Source organism: Marmota marmota, unplaced genomic scaffold (genome assembly GCF_001458135.2).
Source record: "Marmota marmota marmota unplaced genomic scaffold, marMar, whole genome shotgun sequence".
Taxonomy (NCBI): domain Eukaryota; kingdom Metazoa; phylum Chordata; class Mammalia; order Rodentia; family Sciuridae; genus Marmota; species Marmota marmota.
The window spans coordinates 13,486,160-13,494,999 of record NW_025999982.1 but is presented as its reverse complement, the minus strand read 5'-3'; the positions used below and the strand labels follow the sequence as shown (position 1 = coordinate 13,494,999).

The 8,840-nt window shown below is 39.7% G+C and overlaps 1 protein-coding gene across 4 annotated transcripts in view; it reads left to right on the top strand.

Moving 5' to 3' along the window:
* The window catches only part of Rcan2 (regulator of calcineurin 2), a 242,799-nt gene that overhangs the window by 118,105 nt on the left and 115,854 nt on the right, over positions 1 to 8,840 (top strand). The gene's annotated exons all lie outside the window — the stretch shown is intronic.

The following is an 8,840-nucleotide window of genomic DNA, read 5'->3' as shown; positions in this document are numbered from 1 at the left end:
CACGTGGACCTTTCTCATAGGGTGGGAAGGGATTGCGTGCCAACTCTCCATATTAGGAGTTGTTTGTCACAGGCCACAGTGGAAGCCGGCGCCATCTTCTAATGGCGGCCACGGTCTAATTAGAACGGCTCACCACAGCACCTAGCTAGCATAATGCCCAACACAGGAATCACATTTAATATTGTCATCTAAGTGTGGAAATGTATGAGTCACCCTCTGGAGTTCCTTAAACTTTCACCAACCAGTTATTATTTATCAAATAGCTAGCTGAGTTGTAACTCTAAGGTTGCAGTTAAGGAAAGAAAATGAAGAATGATCACAAGTGTGGAGCCGGAAGTACAGAATTTGAGCCTGTAAAGCAAGGTCTTACATTTTTAGATAAAGAAATGGAGAGAGAACATTGGGAACAATCGCCAACTTCCTGTTTAGGATCACAAGTATTTTGTCCTGTGCTTTATAGTAAAAATGAAAAAAATTGCTCAAGATGCTTAACTATCTGCTGAGTCAGCAGTCTCCTAAGAGGAGACAGAAGGAGTAAGTAGCCTTTCGGCTGTGGCCATGGCCCACCAGCCCAATGCAGCAACTTGGCTCAAAACTGTTCAAAGGAAACTATAGACACTGAAGAGGCTGTTTTGTAGGACAGTGAGTGCTCCACCAAACACACACACACCAGTGAGAGGGACTGCACATTGCCTTCAGCCTCAGCTGGTGCTAAGCTCCTGTCACTTATGCAGCACTGTGCAGGGCCCATGGCAGTGAATGGAAGAGAAGAAACTTTCATTTGTGTAAAGTACAGAAGAATGGAGGAAGTCAGACAAGAAGAAGATAAATAGGTATTCTGTTAAGTTGTGATAAATGCCAAGAAGAATAAGCCTGGCAGAGAGATAGGAAATGTCAAGGTAGAATAAAGGCTGCCATATTGGGAAGGACGGCTTCACCTTGAAGCCTAAGTAAGACCTGAAAGAAATGAGGGGAGTGATGCATGTTGGTACTTGGAGAAGGAATATTCCAGGTAGAGGGAATGGAGGTGCTGGAGAGGGTTTGAAGAATAGCAAGGAAGCCAGTGAGGCCAGCAAAGTGAGCCCAAGGGAGGAGGGTATTGTGAGGTGAGGCTATTTCTACCTGGAACCTTTGCATAGTAAGGATTTCAGGGAACATGCACTCTTGCACCCTGAGAGTTATCTGTTTGGGAGCACTCAGTGATAGCCCCTGGCAGAAGCATCAGGGCTTCCAGGGTGGCACCAGTAGCGTGGACCTTTTAGATGGACCACGACATTATAAACAGCTCTAGCCATTGCTTCCCCTCGTGATCACGTGGCTGCCTGGGAGCTGTGGCTGCCTGTCACTGCTCAGAATAATGAGAGTCTTGTATGTAGCTAGTCATTCAAAATTCAAAGCGTGGTTTCTCCTCTTTATGATGGTACATTGAATTCATACCATCATAAAGTTGAGAAGTCCTAAGTTGAACCTTTGTATATTACTTTAAAAGATCAGTTTGCCTTTTCAAGCTTTTCCCCTTTCCTATGTGTACTTTTGGAAGTGATATTGAAAGGGACATGCCAGCTGTGAGTTCTTCTCAATCATTGGAATAAAATCAAGGAGGAAATTTACATTGTAAAGTGTGTCCCGCTTAATAAGCAGTCAGACCCCTCCCACCTTATTCTCTGTAAAGAAAACCAACATGAAGGTATTTATGCAATAAGTCTACATACTATAGGGAAAAGTGTGAAAGACTGAAAAGAACCAAAAGGATGACTTCAATGACCCCTAGGCATCGTCTGACATCAGATAACATCCCAGTCATCTGATTCCATGGAGTGTCTGGAGCTTTCGTTGTCTTTGAGCTGTAAAGACTTGGTAAACTTTTTCCAATGCAGATTCAACTTGGTTGCCCATCCTGCTTTGGAACAAGCCAGTTTTACATGTAGTAAATTTGTTTCAGTATTCTTAATGGCCTCTATATGTTTTTGCTCTTTGGAGTCTCCTTTAACCTGGCTTTAACATTACTGGCTCCCTTATTAATGAATCAAATAATCTTTTTTATTTTGTAATTTTACACATGAGAAGAATGAATGTACATTTTAGACATAATTGTCTTTTAACCATACTTTTCAGTTATACCTCTATATTGTTCTGTTATCCCCAAATACAATAAGCAAACACCAAAATCAAATAGTCGTTTTCCCACTGCACTAAGTCATTTTTATCTGTGGTTTTGGGGGTGAGCTCCCAGAGAATTTAATAACTTAAAAGAGGACATAAATAATAAATTATAAGTGATACCCATCCTTTCAGTTAAATGTCTATTCATATTTCTTTAGAATTTTCTTTTGCTTCTCACTTCTTTTTTTTTTTTAATTTACTATCCCTAATTTCTTATGGTGAGCATGGTTTAGCTATTTTTTTTTGTTTGTTTGTTTTGTTTTTTGTTGCAGGAAAAACTTGTTTCTGAATTGAAATTCATTTAATTGAAAAATTTGAAAGATAGAAATGATGTTTCTCTCCAAAATCCCTGAAGATGCCAGATGGCTCAAACATCATACATTATGCCATAGTTTTATGCTCAGCTAAATTATACTATGCACACATGACAGAGCCTAGAAAAATGATCTGAGACATAAGAAGTGAAGTCAAATGGAACAGCCTAGTCAGACACTGGTAGTGTTCTTCACCACTCTGAAAATAACCGAATTCTTCTTCACTTCTGCACCAGGAAAGCCGATGAGTCTCAGAAAACAATTTTAGCTTCTTACTCATTCTTACTGTGTGCCATTGGATTTCTTTTCTTCTTGGAGAACTAGTCTATTTTAAAAGGCATAATTCTTATCACATATCATCGAACGGGGGCCAGATCCTCCAAGAGTAACCAGTTTAAAAGTCTTCATAACTTCTGTGTCTCACGATCCAGGAACCAAGTAGGATAAAGATAGTTCAGCATCTGCCTATCTTCAGTGCTTCAGACCTTAATGGGAGGAATGTGCTAAAGCAGTCTCCACTGGGATTTCCATGGCCATACATGAGAAAGGGATGTCATGGATACATTTTGGCATGAAGAAATATATTTCTTCCATTAACAATGAAAAGACTGCAACATATCTGCTCTTCTTTTGTAATTACTAAGAAAAATACCTGCTGGGTCCTTGCATATTATCATTCTGCCTTTCCTTAGGTTATTCAGACTTTTTCCTCTAGAAGCCAAGTTACAGGTTAGGGGGAAAATATACAACTGAAAATATAGAACCATGATGTAATCCAATTGCTAGTGCAATGCAGGCTCTATTGCAGGAAATGGCTGTCTTCCTACATGATGAGTTAGTGATGATATGAGGGTGTTGCCTCTTTGAGGATTTATTTGGATTGTCATCCATTGGTTAACATCTTACAGAGGGAGCATGGTTTACCTTGTAATGCAGGGGAAATTCTACAGTATTTACTAGGTACAAAAAAAAAATCCTGATTGGTCTATTCATTCTCTCTAAAATAAACATCTGTGTTGTTTGGACTCACTTCTCTTGAGCAGGAAAAGAAAAATGATCATTTCCTTGTCCATGTAATTATAAAGCTAAGCATCACTTAGGTTCTGGAAATGCAGGACACACTATGGCATTTGTATCGTCACTACCCTAAGTTGGATCCATAGCAAACAGTACTTCTCAGTGTTGTTTGATGCTAGCTAGACCTCAGAATCCTTCTGAACACACAGTAAGAATTTATCGCTTTGTGAGATGAAACATGTCAAATTCTAAACCATGAATAGGATTTAAGTTCCAAATCCCTTGTTTATCAATGCTTTTCTGTCTCTTTAAACTTTATCTCTGATGAAATCCTCCAAATCAGGATGATAAGAGTTTGAAAAGTTCAGATAAAAATATATAAATTCTCAGTATCTAATCTAGCTACAGAAAAACGACCATGGTATTAACCATAAACTCTTTTTTAGGCACCAACAATGTCTCAAATCTTTCTAATCTCTGAAATAAAAGCTGGAGCAACAGGGACTGTGTAAAAGCCAACAATCTCCCGGCAACCTTTCTGCCAAGTAAATTCAAACTAATCCAAATATCAATGAGTCTAGCTGTCACTTGACTCCAAGAAAAATTGGCACCTCGTTCTTGAATAAGGCATGTTATAGAAAGTGTTTATTTACCAAACTTGGAGGGAAAAAAAATCACTCCCATTCATTAAGCAGACATGTCATTTTGTTTAACTACAATCTAGATGTATTTATAGTTGCTATTTGTAAAGTCAGGAGCCAGCAAGGGCACCAATGTGACTTCTGAATACCTCAGCCAACTCATCATTTTAGATAGTAGCAATAGTTGAGCTAGTGTTTTCCTTGAAAACAAATGAACAGTCGGTGGATAGAAATGCGACCTTGAGCTGTATCAAGGAGGGGACCCCTTATGAACTGAAGGTCCAGGGAAGGCAGGCTAAAACCTGTATAACTCTCAATTTCTTACCTAAAAATCAAGCTCTGTCAAATCATACTCTTGCCCTTTATATAGAGAGCTTTTAAAGAGGTGATTCAAAGGCTACATTCCATGTGTTCTCCATTGGAATTATAATTTACTTATTAATTTCTGAGATCTTCTGGTGCCATCCCAACCTCTATGTTCTTGCAGATTCTGTCCATCTCTAATTCCTCCCTTTGGCCTCTTGTCCACAGAGATTGCAGTTTATTCCACTTTGATCTGGAGTCTGTTTACATGCAGCTCTCTCCTCCCTTGCCCTTCCCCCAGGATAGACTTCTCCCTGTCACTTAGACTCTGGGCCTGCTGGGCAGCCAAATTGATTTTTACTTTACCATGTCAGGGCTGCAATCCATGTGGAGATTCTGGAAGCACAGGGATGTTTGGAAAATACCAGCATTAATTTAGAATGAGAGCTAACCTAAAATCACCTTGTGATTTAAGGAGCACCTTTGTGTTTTGATAGAAGACACTATTGCTCGATATAGTTGAGTATTTTTCTGAAATAAAAGTCATTTTCATACATAGCAGGATGGAAAGGCCTGTTATTACACTATCACTCTTCAACCACACTGGGCAAAGTTTGTCATCATTTTAAAACATACGTAGGAACTAGATATAGAAGTTTACTTCTCTATCATCAATAAGCTACCTATCTGGATTCTTCCCTTGTATAGCAAAGTAAAAGTTCACTGGTTTGATCCAATACATATTTGGGTTCATTTGGCTATTTGGCATTAAAGATATGGTCAGTTGACCATTTAAAGCAAAATACGAGCACTGTATCCTAAAAGTTGAGCCTCTGTTCCATTTTAGCTTCAAGTTCTTAGACCAATGATGTTTTGTTCAAAGTAGTTTCTTGAGAAACTGTTATCTCCCTTATTCCTATCAAACTCTTTATACCCAGGCCTCCTAAAAACTTTTGTACAGAAAGTATGGCTCATGGACCAAGAATGTCTATATTACCTAGGCACTGAAAATGCAGAATCATAGGCCCCTACCTGGAAAATTTGCATTTTAACAAAATACCCTGGAAATCCTATTACATTAAAATTTAAGAAGCTCTAGATTAGGAAAGCAAGCAAATTTCCAGATCCTATTAGTAGGCAAAACAAAGGAATGGAATTTGTATGGGGTGTAGAATAAGACCATTGTGGAAGGTACCTGGGCTTTGGAGTCTTACACACCTAGACTCAAAGCTTGGGCCTTGTTCCTTCTAGTTCTGGAAATGTAGGCAAGGATTGTGATATCTGAGATTGAACTCTGTACCTTGTAACTTATCAAATTATTTTTTTGGTGAGAATTAAACAGGATGTACTCATACAAGCAGGGTATACTCACCCATAGCTGATGCGTAATATGTGTTAAGCTTCTTATCCATTTCCTACCATATGTCTTTTTCTCATTCTTGATGGTTCTGTCTTTTGAGTATCACAAATTCTTTGAAGCATGATTATGCACTTTTTATATATGCAGACATGGTTTAAATGTATCTAAATATAGATGGCCGGTAAAATAATATCATTTACAACCCAATTCACAAAATAGAGCTAAAAATAGAGCTAAAAGAGTACTGGTTGAATTAGACTGGAATTATTGATGGAATCAGCACATGCCCCAATATTTCTGTCTTCCTGTGATGTGACTGACAAACAGCTCTAGGCTCTGAGCCCAATGTTGACATATATGAAGTGTATCTCTGATCTCTTGTCACTTACCAGGTCATCATCATCTTTGCATTTTGGAGCTCATTGTCTGTCATACTTTATCCCCAAACTGCCTGCAGGTCTGATTCTGATAGCTCTCTATTATTATGTTTCTCCATTTGATTATTCCTCTCCTAAAAACATCTCTTGTTCTTAATTCTTTAGTCTCCAATGTCAAAGTCTGGTGCCCATTCTGCCCTGCAGCAGTGGTGTCCAAAATGTGATCTTTGGACCACCACCATCAGCAGCAGCATTTGTAAGCTCATTAGAAATGCAAATTCCATGCCCTGCCCTAGACCTGATGAATTAGAACCTCTGAGTGGGGTCCAGAAGTTTGTATTTTAATGAGTCTTCCAGATAATGCTGATGAGCTCAAGTTTGGAAACCAATGGCTTTTAGAGATAACACAGAACAGAAGAGACTGTGGGACTCCAATCACAGCAGAACTACCTGGTGGCTTTAAAAGTTATTGATGCTTAGGGTCCCATCCAAAAAATTAGGGTTAGCTAAATTCTAAGACCCAGGGTGTAGCCTGGGCATTGGGATTTTTTTTTTCTTCCTCTTCCAGGTGATTCTTAAGTACAGAGCTGAGAACCACCAATCAAGTCTGCCCTTGGCAGCATGTTCACTCACCTGGGATCTCTAACTACCTGGGCCCATTGGAACCAAATCCCATGGGACTGGTATCCTCTTCCCTGATAAATGGGAAGGTTGTGAGTCACTTGTGAAGTGTAATGCCTTTCTAGATGAGGAAATGTGAAAATCTCCACCAAAAGTCTATGCTTGGGAGTCATTGCCTGCTAGTTTCCCATTCTTTGCATTTTAACTGGGAACAATCGAAGAAGAAGGTTGGGAATAAGAGAACCCCAGGTGTTTTAGTCAGCTTTTCTCACTGCTGGGACTAAAAGGACCCACCAGAGCAACTGTAGAGGATGAAATGTTTATTCAGGGGCTCATGGATTTTAGAGGTCTTAGTCCATAGAAGGCTGGCTCCATTTCTCAGGGCAGGACATCATGATGGAAGAATATGGCAGAGGAAAACGGCCCACGTCATAGGGATTAGTAAGAAGAGAGTCTACTCACCAGATACCAATATGTAGCCAAAGCCTCTTCCAGGTGATTCTGTGCTTCATGCCCCAATTCCCACCACCTCCACCACTTCAATTACCCCTCAGTTAATCCCTATCAGGAGATTAAATCACTGATTGGGTGGAGACTCTTACCACCCAATCATTTCTCCTTTGAACCTTCTTGCACTGTCTCTCATGTGAGCTTTGGGGGGATACCTCACATGCAAACCATAAAACCAGGTCTTTCCACCAGTTCTTGGAGATACCTTGCGGGATGTCTTCCCTTCCTATTCCACATCCCTTCCCAGAACAAGCTGCCACTGAACAAGAGCCCTTCTGCAGTCCACTGTGACAGTGGACAGGAGGCCCAGAGGCACAATGTAATCGGGACTAGAATGTCTTTTTCATTGATTTGATAAGTTTTGTTTTACCCTATAGGATTTACAGAAAAAAGGATTTCTGCAGCAGGGTCTAATGTAGCTTTAAAATGTCACAGCCGTCCTTCCTAGGACCACAAAAGTGCTTTTGCCTAGATAAATGTCATCCTAGACCTAGGGCATTGCCAGGATTATAACGTTATTGAATTTTCCATCTGTACTTTTAATTTGCATGTTATAAAATCTTTAGTTTATTTTTACACAAAAATTAATTCTGAGGTGACCAGATAGATTTTTCCAGTTCCCATTAAGTCAGTGCGTCCTCTGGTGAAGAAAAGGAAAGATAATACCTTGCCTGGGAACTGGAAGACAGACTCCAAGACATCACCTGAGTCTCTTCCTGTCCTGGACAAGGTTAAAGCAGAACTATTTTCAACATTTCCTTGTTCTCGCCTCATCTTACATCATCTGTGTTTCCCAAGAAATTTTGCAGTTCCTATTGCCAATTTCTTCCAGGGCTTTAGTACCCCAGGTAAATTCTTTTGAACAATTATAATCCCAACATCAACACTTACTAGCTGTGTGACCTTGAACATGTTCACCTCCCAGGGCTTCTGTTCCCACATCCCTAAAACAAGGAGAACATTAGTACCTCCATTGCAGGGTTCTTGAGACCATTAGAGGAGTGAACACAGGCTTCCAAGCACTTGCTGTTGGCATGCAATGAGCAATACACAGATGTCTGCAGTCTTATTACCAACAAGCACAGTTCCTCTTTTCATCTTCTCCAATCAAGGAAAATCCCAACCAATAGCTTCTTCATTCAAAATAAAACAAAAATCCTGCATACATTAAAATTATTCACCAAATGTCATTGTCTAGTAACCAATCCCATAACTAAGGCCTAGTTTCTATTCTATAAATTACTTCAGCAACTTTTTTTGGAAACATCGTCAAATTTCCACAGGAATTTTAATATTATAACTAAGAGTGGACACTTTCTTTAGGATCTGATGAATATCTGTTCTGGTGGGAAACCCAGATCTGGCCCTCTGAATTCCATGTAGTCTCCCTGAGGTTAATGTTCAGTTAGGACCGTCAACTGTGTTTCAATTGCCCTGAAATGAGGGACACGTTTTTCACCCAGTCTTCAGTCTAAGGCCAATTGTAACCTCAAATCTTGACAGGGGAAGCTTTATGTGGAAGCCACACTAAAAG